We start from the raw sequence: 21,421 nt of genomic DNA on the forward strand, positions 1-21,421 counted from the left end.
TATGGGGAGTTCATGTGAGATTTTATTTTTTGACACATGTTAGTGGAATATGAGACTTTGTAAGAAAAAAAAAAAAAATTTCCGCTAACTTTGGCCAAAAAAATGTCTGAATGGACCCTTACAGGGGGGTGATCAATGACAAGGGGGTGATCAATGACAGGGGGGTGATCAGGGAGTCTATATGGGGTGATCACCCCCCTGTCATTGATCACCCCCCTGTAAGGCTCCATTCAGACATCCGTATGTGTTTTGCGGATCCGATCCATGTATCAGTGGATCCGTAAAAATCATACGGACGTCTGAATGGAGCCTTACAAGGGGGTGATCAATGACAGGGGGGTGATCAATGACAGGGGGGTGATCAGGGAGTCTATATAGGGTGATCACCCCCTGTCATTGATCACCCCCTTATAAGGCTCCATTCAGATGTCCGTATGTGTTTTGCGGATCCGATCCATGTATCCATGGATCCGTAAAAAACATACGGACATCTGAATGCAGCCTTACAGGGGGGTGATCAATGACAGGGGGGATATCAATGACAGGGGGGTGATCAGGGAGTCTATATGGGGTGATCACCCCCCTGTCATTGATCACCCCCCTGTAAGACTCCATTCAGATGTCCGTATGTGTTTTGCGGATCCGATCCATGTATCCGTGGATCCGTAAAAAAACATACGGACATCTGAATGCAGCCTTACAGGGGGGTGATCAATGACAGGGGGGTGATCAATGACAGGGGGGTGATCAGGGAGTCTATATGGGGTGATCACCCCCCTGTAAGGCTCCATTCAGACGTCCGTATGTGTTTTGCGGACCCGATCCATGTATCCGTGGATCCGTAAAAAACATACGGACGTCTGAATGGAGCCTTACAGGGGGGTGATAAATGACAGGGGGGTGATCAGGGAGTCAATATGGGGTGATCAGGGGTGATCAGGGGTTAATAAGGGGTTAATAAGTGACGGGGGGGTGTGTAGTGTAGTGTGGTGTGGTGTGGTGCTTGGTACTACTTATTACTGAGCTACCTGTGTCCTCTGGTGGTCGATCCAAAAAAAAGGGACCACCAGAGGACCATGTAGCAGGTATATTAGACGCTGTTATCAAAACAGCGTCTAATATACCTGTTAGGGGTTAAAAAAAATCGCATCTCCAGCCTGCCAGCGAACGATCGCCGCTGGCAGGCTGGAGATCCACTCGCTTACCTTCCGATCCTGTGTGCGCGCGTTCACAGGAAATCTCGCGTCTCGCGAGATGACGCATATATGCGTGACTCTGCGCAGGGCTGCCGCCTCCGGAACGCGATCCTGCGATAGGCGGTCCGGAGGCGGTTAAATGGGTACCCTTTTTCATTAAGGAGAGCTCCTTATGCACCAACGGGAGCCCTAATTCTGCGAAATACATGCTTGTGCATGGCAAGCTACACAATGCTACTATGGATTGCTGGGAAAAATATGCAAATTAGCTTCTATAAGCCTATGGCAGAAGATGTTAATTTGCATATCATCATTCTAGAAACCAAAAATAATGGATTGTTGTCTACATTAGAAATAACAATTATGTTTTGAGTGAGAGTGAAAGCTAGAGCGAGAGCATATGAGACAGAGAAAACTATTGCTGTAACAAAAAGATTTTCTTAATCCAATATATCTATCTTTAAACAGGTACCCTTTTTCATTAAGGAGAGCTCTTGATGCACCAAGAGAGCCCCAATTCTGCGAAATACATGCTTGTGCATGGCAAGCTACACAATGCTACTATGGATTTCTGGGAAAGATATGCAAATTAGCTTCCATAAGGCTATGGCAGAAGATGTTAATTTGCATATCATCATTCTAGAAACCAAAAGTAATGTATTGTTGCCTACATTAGTAATAACAAGTATGTTTTGAGCGAGAGTGAAAGCTAGAGGGTTCCAACACAATTTTATTAACGAAAAAACAAATACAAAAAGGTGAAACCAATTTTTTGTAAAATGATAAATAAATAAGACACATAATATAAATTGAAACACATAATAAACAAAATATTACCATCAGTACATAACTACACATAATATAACTTTCCAAACAAAATATTATTATCATCAAATAACTAATACCACATTACATGATTCAAAAACTCTTCCTACGTTTTCCCCTTTTTTCTTTTTCATCATCTTCTATTTCCTCAACAATATAATCCACAATTTTCCTAGAAAAAAACTTCTCAATTTTCCTTTCTTCCCCTTTCACAAATTGCAGATTTTTAACAAAAACACCCTCAGATATTTCAGTATCTTGCATTCCCACAACACCTTTTCTCTGTACTATCTTATATCTTCCTTTTTTAGTAACTTGTTGTAAATCTATAACATGCAACTTTTCTTTCTCCTTCACAGATTTTAAAACAAAACTTTCCTCTGAAACTTTTTTATTAACACTTTTAACTATTTCTTTCATTTTTATTAAACTTCTTCATAATTTCCCAATAACAAAAACTTTCTTTTTACCTATACATATTCTCCCATCAATCAAATTAAGTCCATCTCTGCACCAAACAAGAAATCTTCTTTTACCATTCCAAATACCGACAGAGTTCAAAAAGTTATTTTCAAACTGTACAATAAGTCCATAACTTTCAAGAAGACCTGAATTTCACCGATCTCCACAAACGGGTCTTCCATCTCAATTACCATCTTCCTCGGAATATCCAAACAGGAAACGAAAACATCAATCTTTGAAAAACGAAACCTTACTTTATTCCAAGCGGAAAAAAAGTCCAAGCATCTCTTCTCAGAACTCAAAGTCACATCAAAGGATCTTTTCCTCATGTCTCTTTGCATACAAAAAATCTCGTCTTTGCCGATTCCTCCAAAACGATCCAATAAATCCAGAACATAGTCCTCATCCCAGGCTCTCTCAAGGTCTCCCTTGCAAAAAAACCGCAAGCAGTTCTTCTTCTTTGCCAAATCCATCTCCAAGACGTTAACAGTCTTTCCACAGGAACTTAAATCCAGGTCCTTTCTGCAATTCTGCAGACTGCCCCCTGCAGCTATGTGCAGTGACAGAAGGGGTGATCACTTCTCGTTGCCCCGGGACTAATCCGTTCCCCCAATAGCAGCAGAAGATTCAACTACGGCTATAAACCGCAGCCTGCACTCCAGGCCGAGGGTCTGGGTACCCGGGGCACCTCCGGCCAAGCTCTCGTGTATCCCTACACTTGATCTTGGCCAAAAGGCAGAGAAGCGATCCCTGGGTTACAGCAACAGCATATGAGACAGGGAAAACTATTGCTGTAACAAAGAGAGTTTCTCAATGCAATATATCTATCTTTAAACGGGTACCCTTTTTCATTAGGGAGAGCTCCTGATGCACCAAGGGGAGCCCCAATTCTGTGAAAAACATGCTTGTGCATGGCAAGCTACACAATGCTACTATGGATTTCTGGGAAAGATATGCAAATTAGCTTCCATAAGCCTATGGCAGAAGATGTTAATTTGCATATCATCATTCTAGAAACCAAAAATAATGGATTGTTGCCTACATTAGTAATAACAAGTATGTTTTGAGTGAGAGTGAAAGCTAGAGCGAGAGCATATGAGACAGAGAAAACTATTGCTGTAACAAAGAGTTTCTCAATCCAATATAACTATCTTTAAACGGGTACCCTTTTTTATTAAGGAGAGCTCCTGATGCACCAAGGGGAGCCCTAATTCTGCGAAATACATGCTTGTGCATGGCAAGCTACACAATGCTACTATGGATTTCTGGGAAAGATATGCAAATTAGCTTCCATAGGCCTATGGCAGAAGATGTTAATTTGCATATCATCATTCTAGAAACCAAAAATAATTGATTGTTGCCTACATTAGTAATAACAAGTATGTTTTGAGTGAAAGCTAGAGCGAGAGCATATGAGACAGAGAAAACTATTGCTGTAACAATTAGAGTTTCTCAATCCAATATATCTATCTTTAAACGGGTGCCTTTTTTCATTAAGGAGAGCTCCTGATGCACCAAGGGGAGCCCTAATTCTGCAAAATACATGCTTGTGCATGGCAAGCTACACAATGCTACTATGGATTTCTGGGAAAGATATGCAAATTAGCTTCCATAAGCCTATGGCAGAAGATGTTAATTTGCATATCATCATTCTAGAAACCAATAATAATGGATTGTTGCCTACATTAGTAATAACAAGTATGTTTTGAGTGAGAGGGAAATCTAGAGCGAGAGCATATGAGACAGAGAAAACTATTGCTGTAACAAAAAGAGTTTCTCAACCCAAAATATCTCTCCTTTTCATTAAGGAGAGCTCCTGATGCACCAAGGGGAGCCCTAATTCTGAAAAATACATGCTTGTGCATGGCAAGCTACACAATGCTACTATGGATTTCTGGGAAAGATATGCAAATTAGCTTCCATAAGCCTATGGCAGATGATTTTTTTATTTTTTTTTTCCTCAGTAAATAGACATCAAATCTTCAAATCAGTCCACTTCACAGTGACTCAAACCTATTGATGTCTATAAAACATCACAGGAACCTAACTACCACTATAAAGAAAAATAGTTAAGATTTACTCACGTACACCTTCCAAGAGGATACCTTCCATACCTTCTCAGCTTCAAGTTCTCCAATCCTTTTTTTATCAAACAAAAAAACCGTAAAAATCCTGGATAAAAATACTTTAGAACATTCTTTTGGAGATAAAATCACATTTTTAAAAACCACAAGGTTTCTAATGTCCCACAAAACTTCTTTAAAAACTGAGAATAATATCCAACAGACTCGTGAGCTTGATAACATTCTAAAATCTTGACCAATAAAAACATTTTCATAGCTAAAATTCCTCCAACCCGTAAGTGCAATAAAAAACTCCTTTAAAATATAAAAAACTTTTTGAACGTAAAAACAGTCCCAAATCACATGATTAATATCTTCGATGCCTCCACAACCTTCCCTAGGGCATCTCTCTCTCACTCTCAGTCCTCTAGAATTCAAAAAGGATCTGGTTGGGAGGCACCCATGAAAACAGAGCCATGCAACATCCTTTTGTTTATTTGAAAGACCTAAAACGTTAAAAAATTTCCATACTGTTGCTGCCTGTGTGGTATTACAGAATGGAACATCACATTGTATTTCATTTTTCCTACCAGCTTTAATAATCTCACTTTTCTCAGTCTTATTTAGTGTGCTTAAACCGTATTGATCATAAAAAGTCCTGAGTACAACATAAAACCTTGGAATCACAAACGCCCTTGGTTTACTCAGTTTTTTCACACCAGCTCCACTTTATGAACATCCATCCTGCTAGATACCTACACATAGCAGCAGTTCGACCATTGCACTTTAAAATTTTAAAAATCAATAAAAAATAATGCATCCGAATAAAAAATTCTATATTAGGAAAGTCATACCCACCAAGCTCAGCCTTACTCATCACCATCGTCCTTCTTACCTTCTCCATCTTAGATCCCCAAAAAAACACAAACAGTCTTCTCGTCATCCTTCTGAGCCACAGCTTCCCCGGTGTTAAAATAATTGATGTATATAAAAGGAGAGGTAAAATTACAGATTTAATTATTAAAATTTTTCCTTTTAGAGATAAACGCCTAAGCTTCCAAAAGTTCAACTTCTTTTCCACCTTCTTTTCTAATGCTGCATGGCTCTTAATATTATTATCCTTTTCAAAAACTATGCCCAATATTTCTGCATCCTCTTTTTCCGGTATTCCATCAACTTTGACATCCATCTGTTTCCCGTAATTCACCAACTGACATTTGCTCCAATTAACACTCATGCCTGCCATGCTGCAAAAAATCCTTATGTGCAAATTAATTCTGTTCAGGTCCACTTGGCTTTGGCAGGCAAACACAGCATCATCCATATATCCGAAAGCCTTAACCTTCTTCCCTGAATCTCCGGGTATAAAAAAACCACTAATACACTTGTCTTCTTGGATAGATTTTAAAAGCGGTTCCATCGCACAAATAAAAAGAATTGGGGAGAGAGGGCATCCCTGTCTAACTCCAGACTGGAACAGCACAGACCTGGTATTCACCCACCATATAGGAGATAACATCACTGAGTCTACTAGCAATAATTTTGGCTATGATTTTATAATCACTGTTAAGTAAGGTTATAGGGCGCCAATTTTTAATATCTTTCTCATCACCTTTCTTATGAATCAGAGTAACGATGCCCTTCTTCATTGAAGAGGAAATAAAACCATTATTAAAAGCAAACTGTATCACCCGACTCACTTCTTTCCCTATAATATCCCAATAAAAACAATAAAATTCTGCAGGAAGGCCATCGCTGCCGGGAGTCTTTCCCTTGGCCATCCTCTCCACAGCATTTCTGACCTCCTCCTCATTAATATCTTCAATCAAAAAAGCTTTTTTTTCCCTTGGGATATCATCAGATAAAACCTCACAATAATCTTTAATTTCAACATCTGAAGCCTGACTCACGTTATTAAAAAGTTCCTTAATAAAAACCACAAATATTTTTAATCATTGCTTCACCAACCACTTCACCGTCAGAAGTTAAAACCGACTTAAAAACACCTTTAGCTTTAAAACTCTTTTTAAAAAAATCCCTAGAACATTTCTCATCCTCTTCCAAATGCTGTACTTTTGCTTTATACACAATATTTTTTCCTTTTTCCATCAGTTCTATTTTCCTCTCCTCTTTTATTTCCTTAATCTCATTATCCACCTCCAAACCACAATTCCTCAGCTTATACAGTGCTTCAAGTCTAGAAATTAACAATTCTTCTTTCCTCTTCCTTTCTTGCGCCCTATTAACACAAATACGTTTAAAAAACAAAACAAACCTCACCTTAGCCCAATCCCACCAATCCAATATACATAAAAAGCACTCCTGCTGCCTGACGCAATATAAAAACATTTCTCTAAAAGCCTCTTTCACTTCCACTTCTTGCAGCAAGCTGGTGTTGAGTTTCCAATAACCTCTACCAAAGGACACAGAACCCTCAACACATATCTCAGCAGTCACAATTTTATGATCTGAGAAGCTGGTCATCATGTGGTCACATCTGGTCACTTCCATCCCTTCAGAGACCAATATATAGTCAATTCTTGACTTGGACCGCCCACTATCCGCAACATATGTAAATCTTGCCTCCCCATCAACCATCAGTCCAGCATCTCTGAAATGCAAGTCTTTCACCATTTCATTTAACAATGTAGAAGTCACATCAGTCTTCACTTCTGAAGTACTTTTTCTGTCCTGTTGGGTTCTTATACAATTAAGATCGCCTAAAATAATAGTAAAATCTCTGCCAGGCATAAAAAGTTTAAGAGCTTTTAAAAAAGACACACGTTCCTGTTTATCAGCTGGCGCATAAACACTAAAAACTCTAAAACGTTGCCCTAAAAACTCCAAACTTAAAAGAATACACCGCCCAGGCACCACAACTTTAAAATCTAAAACATTAATACTATTATTTTTAATTAAAATTCCAACACCTTCATTCTTGTTGTCTGTACATGGCGACCAAAAGGATTGACCAAAAGCCCATTCAGATTGATGAGGTACAGATCTAATCATACACTCCTGTAGACAAATTATATCTGCTGTGACATTCACCAACGAGTCAAACACGGCTGCCCTCCTAGTGCTAGAACCAATACCTCGCACATTGAGAGAAGCAACCACCAAGCTCATTAGTAAAACATAAAAATTACACACAGCCATGATACTACTTGAAGGAAGCCTGACTCAATACTCTTCTTTCCACCAGACTTCCTATATCAGGCGATCCTGGATCAGAATCCCTGCTCTCCTGAAAGAAACCAGAAACAACAGGGTCATTCTGATTTCCAGACCAACTCCCATTCTCTCCTCTTTTACAACGCTTTGTGTCAGAAGTACAGTATTCCTCCTCCACTTCCAACTCCTCCTCACTCTTCACTCTCTGCCCAGGGGTAAGAGAAGCATCCGACTCATTCTCCACCTGGCAATCCATTTCCTCTCCTTCACCCACCACATGATCCGGGCACTCCTCACACTCACTTGCCTCACTGCTAGAGATTACTCCTCCTAGCACAGTCTGAATAGCAGCAATGGCCTCCTGGGATCTCTCCTCCTTCTTCTTTTTTTTTGTTTTATACCCCTCCCCTTTTTTTGAATTTCCCTCCAAAACAGCTTTTCCCTCCAAACTTCCACCAGCAACCTCCTCCATCTTTTCTTTTGAAAACATAACATGCTCCCCACTTCCACTTGCACTCTCCTCATCCATGCTTACAGTATTTTGCACAATTACACTTGTACCACCTTTAACTTTATCTGCATAAGAAACACCATCCCTGTTCTGTCCACCTCTACCACTTTTATCCTCCACAATATCAGCCCTGGATTGCCTGGTACTAAAATACATACATTTTTTTGCCAGATGATCACCACTTCCACACACATCACATAATTTCTTTTCCTTACACTCTTTCACATAATGACCAGATTTTCCACAGTTTCTACAAATTTCCCCCTTTTCAGGACACTCCTCTTGCAAATGCCCATATGTAAAACAACTTCTACAATTGTTCAACTGCCCTTGATAATAGCAAAAACCCCTCTCTCCACTAATAGAAAAAACAGCGGGAACCGCACAATTTTTTTTAAACCTCACAAAAAATCTTCTCTTCCCGTTCAGATATCCATGCTTATTGGTTAATCTTCTATCAAAGGTCACTTCATCACAGTATCTCGTCAAAAAAACACGCACAGTATTATCATCCACCTTAGGGTTGTACATATGCACTATAATAGCTTGTTTTACCATTTGAAATGATGGCACAATCTTCACATGTTCAAGAAAAGCCGGTCTTTTCTCCTCCTTCATCTTCACAACATCCATGTATATCCGCTGACATAATCCCTCGGAAGAAACGGTAAGATCATAAATACCTTGCCTTGCAAAATCCTGCAAAGCCAACACATCCGTTACCTTCAAATAAGGGAGTTTCTTCAAAACCTCCCCCACAATCAGGTCCAGTCCGATCGTCAGCCGAAATCCTTCTTCCACCTCCAATCTCACGGTGTCTTCGAGTCCTCGAGACATTTTGAATTATGTAGGCTCACTGAAGCACTCACCCACGATCGCACTCGAACGATATCCCAGGGCCCCCCGCAAGGAGGACCCCGAATACTCCCTCTGACCACGACCAAGCCGAGAAAACCCCAACCTGATCGTAGCCAAAAGGCCGAGAAGCGATCCCTGGGTCACAGCAATAGCATCTTTTCATTAAGGAGAGCTCCTGATGCACCAAGGGGAGCCCTAATTCTGAAAAATACATGCTTGTGCATGGCAAGCTACACAATGCTACTATGGATTTCTGGGAAAGATATGCAAATTAGCTTCCATAAGCCTATGGCAGATGATGTCAATTTGCATATCATCATTCTAGAAACCAAAAATAATTGATTGTTGCCTACATTAGTAATAACAAGTATGTTTTGAGTGAGAGTTAAAGCTAGAGCGAGAGCATATGAGACAGAGAAAACTATTGCTATAACAATTAGAGTTTCTCAATCCAATATATCTATCTTTAAATGGGTACCCTTTTTCATTAAAAAGAGCTCCTGATGCACCAAAGGGAGCCCCAATTCTGAAAATACATGCTTGTGCATGGCAAGCTACACAATGCTACTATGGATTTCTGGGAAAGATATGCAAATTAGCTTCCATAAGCCTATAGAAGTATATGTTAATTTGCATATTATCATTCCAGAAATCAATAATAATGGATTGTTGCCTACATTAGTAATAACAAGTATGTTTTGAGTTAGAGTGAAAGCTAAAGCGAGAGCATATGAGACAGAGAAAACTATTGCTGTAACAAAGAGAGTTTCTCAATGCAATATATCTATCTTTAAATGTGTACCCTTTTTCATTAAGGAGAGCTCCTGATGCACCAAGGGAGCCCCAATTCTGCGAAATACATGCTTGTGCATGGCAAGCTACACAATGCTACTATGGATTTCTAGGAAAGATATGCAAATTAGCTTCCATAAGCCTATGACAGAAGATGTTAATTTGCATATCATCATTCTAGAAACCAAAAATAATGGATTGTTGCCTACATTTGTAATAACAAGCATGTTTTGAGTGAGAGTGAAAGCTAGAGCGAGAGCATATGAGACAGAGAAAACTTTTGCTGTAACAAAGAATGTTTCTGAATCCAATATATCTATCTTTAAACGGGTACCCTTTTTCATTAAGGAGAGCTCCTGATGCACCAAGGGGAGCCCCAATTCTGGAAATTCATGCTTGTGCATGGCAAGCTACACAACAATGCTACTATGGATTTCTGAGCTAATGGTTGGCACAAATTTCAGTAATTTATTAATGGAGTGCCATTTTCTAATTGAGAATTTAGTGAGGGAATTTTTTATAGTCCTGAGATTATGATGAAATATAGGGGATTTCCATAGCATTGAGTAAAGCGTAGTTTCAGAGGATTCATATTCCAGCTCAACCCATGGTTTCTGTGGAGGATTAACTGCCCATTCCATCATACTTGATAAGATTGAGGCCTTATAATAACCTTTAAGGTCTTGAAGGCCAGTGCCTCCATTATTTTTGCTCCTTATCATTGTTTGATATGCTAATCTATTATGCTTATTATGCCAAACGAATTTTGAAAATTCTCTTTTAACCATGGAAAAAAACTTCTTCGGAAGCTCAATTGGAAGGCAAGAGAACATGTATAGAAATTTAGAGAGAATGCTCATTTTAATCAGGTTTATTTCCCCAAACCAGGAATGGAGTAATGACTCCTAGTCTTTTAATTGATTTTTAACATATTTTAGGAGTGGGGCATAATTGTGATTATATAAGTCTGATGATTGTAAGCATATATTTATACCCAGATATTTGAAATAATTATAAGCAGGTTTGAGCTCACTAATTAATTTGGCTTTTTCCCATATTTCTTTGTTGAGTGATACATTGAACATTTCTGATTTATTAAGATTGATTTTGAAACCGGATACTATATTAAAGGCGTCAAATTCTGATATTAAATTTGGGAGTGAATTAAGGGGGTCGGGTGGCAAATAACGTATCATCTGCATATGCCGCAATTTTATATTCTTTCTGTCTGGTGCATAAACCACTAATTTGGGGATTATTCCTAATTTTAATTAAAAAGGGCTCCAAAGACAAGACAAAAAGAAGGGGTGAGAGTGGACATCCCTGTCTCGTACCATTTCAAATATTAAAGTTCGCTGTTGATTTTAACTTTAGCCGTAGGTGTAGTATATAAGGCCATAATCTTGTTTACAAACTAAGAAGACAGGTTGGCATAAGCAGGAGGTGCTCAAACCCACATGCAGTTGTGCATATATATAGGGGAGCAAATCCTGCACTTGTGGCCCGTTGCTAATGGCAATCCCCAGCAAAATGCATACGGTGGAGGATGCCCGCGGCGAACCACAAGTACCACAATAGACATACTACACAAGGTAACAAGTGCGGATGTCATAATTAATATAACAATATAACAAAACAATAACAAAGACAGGTGCACTCTGCAGTCTCACTAAACCCTCAAACTGATTTTAAAATTGAGAGATTAGTCAACATGTCCTACGGTGTAGAACATGTCTAAGCCCGGGGCACCACGCCAAGGTTTCTCAAGTAGCCTGGGACCTAACACTCTCCTACCTGAGCCGTATGGGCAATACCAGGAGCCAGTGGGCAAATTACAGGAGCATAAGGCCGACTCACAAACAGCTCACCAGTTACCTCCAGCATGTAGCCATGCTTGCAATGGGAGGAGGGAGGAGTCTGCGAGTCCCACTCAAGACTGGCTGATATGTCCCAGGCCTCACAGGTGCACCCAAATGTGGCCTGTAGATGGAAAACAGGCACATTTAAATTGGAGTTTATACACCTCCAGGAATCTATATATACAAACTAAGAAGACAGGTTGGCATAAGCAGGAGGTGCTCAAACCCACATGCAGTTGTGCATATATATAGGGGAGCAAATCCTGCACTTGTGGCCCGTTGCTAATGGCAATCCCCAGCAAAATGCATACGGTGGAGGATGCCCGCGGCGAACCACAAGTACCACAATAGACATCCGTAGGACATGTTGACTAATCTCTCAATTTTAAAATCAGTTTGAGGGTTTAGTGAGACTGCAGAGTGCACCTGTCTTTGTTATTGTTTTGTTATATTGTCATAATCTTGTTTACAAAAGGCTTGGGAAAATTCAATTTCTCAAGGACTGCTTTGAGGTAAGGCCAGCTTAATCTATCGAAGGCTTTCTCTGCATCGGAGGCGACCAGTAAGAGTGGAATCTTCTTGATATGTGCATATTGAATCATTTGTAGCACTTTAATTGTATTATCTTTTGCCTCTCTTTTGGGTATAAAACCCGCCTGGTCGTCTCCGATCAGAGAGCCCATAAGATCTCGAAGTCTCAACGCAAGAAGTTTTGCTAAGAGTTTCAGATCGTTATTTAATAGAGAAATTGGTCTATAGTTTATGCATTAAGATTTGTCCTTACCCTCTTTAGGGATTACTGTAATATGTGCAGATAATGATTCAGTCCTAAAAGGGACATCTGATGATATCTTATTGAAGTAGTTCATTAGGTGAGGAGCTAATATGTCTTTGAATTTTTTGTAATAATTAGCTGAAAACCCATCTGGGCCGGGACTTTTACCACTTGGTAAACTATTTATTGCGTTTATAATCTCCTTCACGGTGAAGGGGGCATTCAATGACTCTGATTGGTCTTGGGACAGTTTGGGTACTTCAATATTGTTTAGATAGTACTCAATGCTAGAAGTCTGGACATTATCCTTTTCTGCTGGCTGAAGGTTATATTACTTACTATAAAATTCTTGGAATGCTCTCGCTATGTCTTTAGTTTGACTGACCTCCTTGTTGTTCGCTGTTTTAATTTTTGATATATTTTTGGAAGCTATATCTTTTTGGGCTAATTTTGCAAGATCTTTGTCGCATTTATTGGCATACAAATAGTGACTGAAATTAGCCATATAAAGATATCTCTGAAATTTAGAGTCTAATATTTCTTTAACTTTTAACCTATGTTGGGACAATTTTAATTCAACTTTTTTGCATAAAGAAGCCTTATGTAGGTTTTCCAGTTTTTTTAAATCTTATTTAAAGTTTCCTCTAAGTCTTTATTTTGGGCTCTTTTTTCTTTGGCACCTATTTGCATTAAAATGCCCCTAATGACGGGTTTATGAGCTTCCCACACCAAGGGATTACACTCACTATCTTCTAAATTTTCCTTAAAGTAATTGTTTAAGTGGGTATTGATAAGTTCTACATTTTCCTCTTTTGCTAGTAAACTCTCGTTCAATATCCAGGTGTAAGGTTTTGCCTTGGGTGAACAGAATTGGAACTGGACATAGAGGGGAGCATGGTCGGAAAGGAGTCTAGAGCCGTATTCTGACAATAATACACTCCCTAGTTCTCTCTGTGTAGTAAATATATAATCAATCCTAGAGTACGAGTTGTGTACAATGAAAAGGAATTTTCCTGCTTCTCCAGGAGCAGGCTTTTTATTGTTTTAAGTTTTTTGTAGGAAATGCAAGATTTGCCTCGTGATGTGTCTATGCCCGGCTCAAGGGCTATATTAAAGTCTCCACCGAGAACCAAAGTTCCCTCCATGAGAGGTCCCAATCTACTCAACTCAAATTTAAAGAAAGCTATCTGCTTATCATTTGGCGCATAAACATTCGCAAAAGTAAATATTTGTTCACCAATTTTACCTTTGAGAAATATATATCTGCCTTCAGGGTCAACAGATACATCAGACTTAATGAAAGGGAGATTTCTGCTTATAAGTATAGCTACTCCTTTCCGTCTCTGAGATGGGGTGCAGGCATTGTACCACTGATTATAGAAACTATATTTAGTTATGGGGGTGGAATTCTTTATAAAATGTGTCTCCTGAATAAATAATAAGTACATTTTTTGTTTTTTGAAAATCTGGCCATTTTTAGTGGGAACATTTAAACCATTAGCATTGTAGGTCGCGCATTTGAAAACAACCATTACTTGTTAAAAGAACATAATTAACCTTTTTCACAGTCTGACTGGTAGTGTAATGTATCATCAAAATTGGTAACAAACGGTACGCCTCCTGAATAGAGTAAAGTACCAAAGGGGGGGAAAGTAACAGCGTCTAATCCATAGGTGAAAAGAATAACCTCTTGGATCAGAGTTTAGAACACACATCAAGGTGGTAATGGATGGGTGTTTCTGTGAGGGGGGGTAATAACTATGTTAAGTAACAATTAACACAGCTTAACAAGCTATAACGATATATAATGAGACTAGGGAGTGATCAGAACGGATCAAAACCTAGTGTGGAAGAGGAAAGCTCCTGATTACATCAAAAAGGAGCCAATGACCATGACGGTCAAGATATCAAGTATCAAATAATGCAACTATGTCAAATGACACAAATACTGAAGTAAAACAACACATGATGAATAACAAAGTATAAACTTATCAAAGGATATATAGCTTTTTCATCCTGGTGTGAAACCTCTTTGGTTTTTGCGTGGAGCCCTTGGGAAGGGAGAATCTTGAGGATCGCTCCTTCTTTGTTTCGGGGTAGTAATAGTTTCCCATTTGTTTTCCTTTGGCAGGCTAGGAACGGACTCAGCAGGGTCATCATTAACCACCTCCCGTCCGCCCATAGACTATAAACATCCGGGAGGTGGTTCTCTATTTCTGAACGGACGTTCCAGAACGTCCGTTCAGAAAGTGCAGCTGCACGCTAAACGTGCAGCTGCTGATCGGGTTGCCCTGCTGTCAGTGACAGCAGGGCAACCCAGAGAGAAGGCAGGGACAGTTCCCAGGTGTCCCTGCCTTCTAGATCGCTGCATACACAGCGCTCGCCGAGCGCTGTGTATGCAGAGCAGGAAGCGCTATGCGCTTCCTGTTCCGGACCGGCAGTCATGTGACCGCCGGGACCGGAGAGTGCAGGAGCAGTGTGAGGTCTTTCACAGACCTCGATCAGCCCTGCTTTGAGGCTGTACAGCGCAGAATTATGCTGTACAGCCTCTCTGGGGGGTGCATTTCTTCTGTAACTGGGGCTACTATGTCAGCCCCAGTTACAGGAGAAATCAACAGTACAAAAAAAAAAGAAAAAGTGAAGTAAATGTCCTCCAGAGGTCTTGTATGACCTTATGGGTGACGAAAAGTGTAAAATAAATTCCCCAAGTAAGAAATAATTTTTTTTTTTTTAAAATAGAAAAAATAAAATAAAATAGACATATTTGGTATTGCCGCATCTGTAAAAACCAGCTCTATAAAAATATCACATGACATAACCCCTGGGGTGAACACCGTAAAAAACAAAACAAAAAAAAAACGGTGTCAAAACAAGCAATTTTTGTCACCTTACACCACAAAAGGTGCAACACCAAATGATCAAAAACGCGTATGTGCCACAAAATGGTACCAATAAAACCGTCACCTCATCCCGCAAAAAATGAGCCCCTACATAAGAAAATCTCTCAAAAAATAAAAAAACTATAGCTCTTAGAACATGGAGACACTAAAACATCATTTTTTTTGTTTCAAAAATGCTATTATTGTGTTAAAGTGAAACAAATAAAAAAAAGTATACATATTAGATATTGCCGCGTCCGTAAAAAACAGCTCTATAAAAATATCACATGACCTAACCCCTCGGGTGAACACCGTAAAAAAAAAAAAACTGTGTCAAAACAAGCAATTTTTGTCACCTTACATCACAAAAGGTGCAACACCAAATGATCAAAAATGCGTATGTCCCACAAAATGGTACCAATAAAACCGTCACCTCATCCCGCAAAAAATGAGCCCCTACATAAGAAAATCTCTCACAAAATAAAAAAACTATAGTTCTTAGAACATGGAGACACTAAAACATCATTTTTTTGGTTTCAAAAATGCTATTATTGTATTAAAGTGAAACAAATAAAAAAAGTATACATATTAGGTATCGCCACGTCCGTAACAATCTGCTCTATAAAAATGTCACTTGACTGAACCCCTCAGGTGAACGCTGTAAAAATAACTAAATAGAAACTGTGCTAAAACAACCAATTTTTTGGTCATCTTGCCCCATAAAGTGTTATAATGAATGATCAAAAAATCATATGTACCCAAAATTAGTAGCAATTAAACTGGCACCTTATCCCCTAGTTTTCAAAATGGGATCACTTCTTGGGAGTTTCTACTGTAAGGGTGCATCAGGGGCTTCAAATGGGACATGGCATCTAAAAACCATGTGGAGTTCCTTTTCTTCTGTGCCCTGCCGTGTGCCCATACAGCAGTTTATGACCACATGTGGGTTGTTTCTGTAAACCGCAGAATCTGGGTAATAAATATTGAGTTTTGTTTGGCTGTTAACCATCGATGTGTTAAAGAAAAAAATTGATAAAAATGGAAAATCTGCCAAAAAAGTGAAATTGAAAAATTTGATCTCCATTTTCCTTTAATTCTTGTGGAATGTCTAAAGGGTTAACAAAGTTTGTAAAATCGGTTTTGAATACCTTGAGGGGTGTAGTTTCTACAATGGGGTCATTTATGGGGGTATCTACTATGTAGGCCCTACAAAGTGACTTCAGACCTGAACTGGTCCTTAAAAAGTGGGTTTTGGCAATTTCTTAAAAATTTTAAGAATTGCTTCTAAACTTCTAAGCCTTCTAACGTCCTAAAAAAATAAAATGACATTTCCAAAATGATGCCAACATAAAATAGACATATGGGGAATGTTAAGTAATAAATATTTTCTGAGGTATCACTTTCTGTTTTAAAAGCAGAGAAATTGAAATTTAGAAAATTGCGAATTTTTCCAAATTTTTTGTAAATTTGGGATTTTATCATAAATAAAGGTGAAATATTTTGACTCAAATTTATGACTGTCATGAAGTACAATGTGTCACGAGAAAACAATCTCTGAATGACTTGGATAAGTAAAGGCGTTCCAAAGTTATTACCACATAAAGTGAGATATGTCAGTTTTGCAAAATTAGGCCTGGTCAGGAAGGGGGCAAATGGCCCAGATGGCAAGTGGTTAAGCCATTCTGGTATGTCTAGTTCTCCTAGGTTCAGTTTCCGAATGGCTGTTGTAAGGTCCTCAGGCATTTTGACAATATAGGGTCTGCTGTTGTAAGTGGCTAAAAGACCGAATGGGTATAGCCATCTATATTTAATATTCCTGTCCCTTAGGGCTCTGGTGAATGGAGCAAGCTGCCTCCTTTTGTCTAGTGTGAATTTAGAAATGTCTTGAAAGATAGTTATCTCTCCACCATCATATTCAATTTTCTTTGCTGTTCTGGCTTTTTTTAAGATCTCTTCTTTTAAGCTGAAACTTAGAAAGTAACATAGGATGTCTCTGGATATGTCAGCGGTAGCTCCCCTTGGACGAAAGACCCTATGAGCCCTTTCACTACCTAAACTTTGTGAATCTTCTTTCCCCAAGAGTTCTAAGAATAATGTATTCAGTACTGAGAAAATGTCTTTATCCTCAACCGACTCAGGCATTCCTTTAATTCTAAGATTATTGCGCCTGGATCTGTTCTCCAGATCATCTAAGAGTAGGTGGAGATCTTGCAATTCTTTTTGTTGGGCTACAACCTTGTTTTCTAAGAATGTAGAATGTGAGATGATTTTTTCTGTAGTTTCTTCTACTGAATTAATTCTAGAAAACATCTGTCTCATGTCAGCTTTAATTTCCGTTAATTCTGACTTAAGAGTATCAGAGAGTTCCCGAAACATACCTTTCATGCTTTCTGAAGTAGGAAGTGTCTTAATGTACGATCTCAGGTCGTCTTGTTCTTGGTCTTGGACTGAGTCGTCGTCCTCAACATCAGAGCCGGCGTCGCTTTTAGTGTAGTACTTGCTTGCTCCTCTACTTGCAGTTGAGCTAAGTTCGGCTGGGAACGTACTTGATTTCTGTCCCTTGTTCATTTCAGAATGTTTCTTGGTGGTCTTGCTTGGTCTGCTTTCTTCGGTCAGGCCTCTTGATTTCCCCATGGTGACTGAGATGGGCTGCAACTAGAGAACAGTCTAAAGAGAGATGCAATTAGTATGGATCCGAAGGGATAAATATTCTGTTAACCAATGAAGGTTGAGATAGGAGGCAGCTTGTTAGCTTAATGTTTGGTCATAGTTGTTGGTTATATTTCTGTGATCATGGCTCCTGTTTCAACATTGATGTTCGTTTCACATTGTCTTCTGAGGATATATTTTAATCTTTGTATAATAGGTATCTAGAATGCTGCAGTGGGTGCCGCTACCTGTTACTTCAGGGTTTCCTGGCTGTTAAATAGCAATGTCTCATGAAGGGTTAAGAGGGAAGTGTAGAGAGCCCATACACTTGTATGCTTCCAATTTTGCACTTAATTAATTCAACAGCTATATGAATATCCAGCTGTCAGCTTCCATAGGGCTAGAATCATGCAGGATCTGTCTGCTCGATTTTCCACTTTAATTAATCGATTATAAGCAGTGCTGCGATTTTATTTCAAATTATTTTCTGATTATTTTAGAATTATTTTAGAATTATTTTAGAATTATTTTAGAATTATTTTCGGATTATTTTCAGATTATTTTCGATTTATTTTCGAAATTAGGGGCGGAGCTTAATCAGGACTTCAGGATACGTCTCCCGATGATTTAATATGATCGAATCAAAGGAGCGATTATTAGCCCCACTAGTGTGCCTTGCAGTAGATACTCTCCCGGTTTTGCCTGCGCCAGCGCTTGATTCAGTTCACGCCGGCAGACGGATGTCACAGGGGCAGTGGGACGGCTCTGTTTTTTTTAGCCGGCTTCAACACCGGCCGGAACTACTTGTTTTCACAGGCCCCCGATCTTAGCCTGGTTCCTGCAGAGTCACACACTGACCTTTTATGTATCGGGGTTTTCTTCTTGGTAATCGCTGGTCCAAGATCTGTACCAGTCGCGATTAGTCTGCAGAGCCCTGCAGACTTAGAGAATCGGCACTTGAAGAAGCTGCACTATTTTTCCTATGTCGGGTTCAGCTCCCGGCCGGGAGCGCTTAAAGCAGTATCAGCTCCAATACAGGCCACAAGGTTTATAGCGATGTTCTTGCTATTAAAGTTGATAAATGAGCATAAAAAGGGTGCCTGGTAGCAGCCCCAGTCGTTTCTGCCCAAAATGTCACAAATTTAGCAATTGAAAGCAGTCAATTTCAGCAAAAATGAGATTATGGAGCAGGAGCTCATCCACCATGCGTCCGTTCAGCTCCCCAGCTGGCTCCGCCCCCCCCCACACACACACACTGTTTTCTGACTTAGCACACTGTTGGCTACAGAACGCCACAGATTATAGACACTATAGAGGGCCCAGAAGCATTGGAATCTGCAATACAATCTTATCTGATGTAGTACAGCATTGTATACAGAACACCGCAGATTCTAGACACTCTATTAGGCCCAGATTACTGGAATCTGCCATACAGACATGGTTTTCCAATGTATTACACTATGAACTACAGAACGCCACAGATTATAGACACTATATAAGGCCCAGAGCTTTGGAATCTGTAATATAGGCACAGTTTTCTGTTGCAGTACAGTTTTGGTAACAGAACACCACAGATCAGGCCCAGTTTATTGGAATCTGCAATACACACACTGTTTTCTGATTTAGCACACTGTTGGCTACAGAACGCCACAGATTATAGACACTATAGAGGGCCCAGAAGCATTGGAATCTGCAATACAATCTTTTTTGATGTAGTACAGCATGGTATACAGAACACCACAGATTCTAGACACTCTATTAGGCCCAGATTACTGGAATCTGCCATACAGACATGGTTTTCCGATGTATTAGACTATGAACTACAGAACGCCACAGATTATAGACACTATAGAGGGCGCAGAAGCATTGGAATCTGCAAAACAATCTTTTCTGATGTAGTACAGCATTGTATACAGAACACCGCAGATTCTAGACACTCTATTAGGCCCAGATTACTGGAATCTGCCATACAGACATGGTTTTCCGATGTATTACACTATGAACTACAGAACGCCACAGATTATAGACACTATAGAGGGCCCAGAAGCATTGGAATCTGCAATACAATTTTTTCTGATGTAGTACAGCATTGTATACAGAACACCGCAGATTCTAGACACTCTATTAGGCCCATATTACTGGAATCTGCCATACAGACATGGTTTTCCGATGTATTACACTATGAACTACAGAACGCCACAGATTATAGACACTATATAAGGCCCAGAGCTTTGGAATCTGTAATATAGGCACAGTTTTCTGTTGCAGTACAGTATTGGTAACAGAACACCACAGATCAGGCCCAGTTTATTGGAATCTGCAATACACACACTGTTTTCTGACTTAGCACACTGTTGGCTACAGAACGCCACAGATTATAGACACTATAGAGGGCCCAGAAGCATTGGAATCTGCAATACAATCTTTTCTAATGTAGTACAGCATTGTATACAGAACACCGCAGATTCTAGACACTCTATTAGGCCCAGATTACTGGAATCTGCCATACAGACATGGTTTTCCGATATATTACACTATGAACTACAGAACGCCACAGATTATAGACACTATAGAGGGCCCAGAAGCATTGGAATCTGCAATACAATCTTTTCTGATGTAGTACAGCATTGTATACAGAACACCGCAGATTCTAGACACTCTATTAGGCCCAGATTACTGGAATCTGCCATACAGACATGGTTTTCCGATGTATTACACTATGAACTACAGAACGCTACAGATTATAGACACTATATAAGGCCCAGAGCTTTGGAATCTGTAATATAGGCACAGTTTTCTGTTGCAGTACAGTATTGGTAACAGAACACCACAGATCAGGCCCAGTTTATTGGAATCTGCAATACACACACTGTTTTCTGACTTAGCACACTGTTGGCTACAGAACGCCACAGATTATAGACACTATAGAGGGCCCAAAAGCATTGGAATCTGCAATACAATCTTTTCTGATGTAGTACAGCATTGTATACAGAACACCACAGATTCTAGACACTCTATTAGGCCCAGATTACTGGAATCTGCCATACAGACATGTTTTCCGATGTATTACACTATGAACTACAGAACGCCACAGATTATAGACACTATAGAGGGCCCAGAAGCATTGGAATCTGCAATACAATCTTTTCTGATGTAGTACAGCATTGTATACAGAACACCGCAGATTCTAGACACTCTATTAGGCCCAGATTACTGGAATCTGCCATAAAGACATGGTTTTCCGATGTATTACACTATGAACTACAAAACGCCACAGATTATAGACACTATAGAGGGCCCAGAAGCATTGGAATCTGCAATACAATCTTTTCTGATGTAGTACAGCATTGTATACAGAACACCACAGATTCTAGAAAC

Source organism: Bufo bufo, chromosome 2 (genome assembly GCF_905171765.1).
Source record: "Bufo bufo chromosome 2, aBufBuf1.1, whole genome shotgun sequence".
Classification (NCBI taxonomy): domain Eukaryota; kingdom Metazoa; phylum Chordata; class Amphibia; order Anura; family Bufonidae; genus Bufo; species Bufo bufo.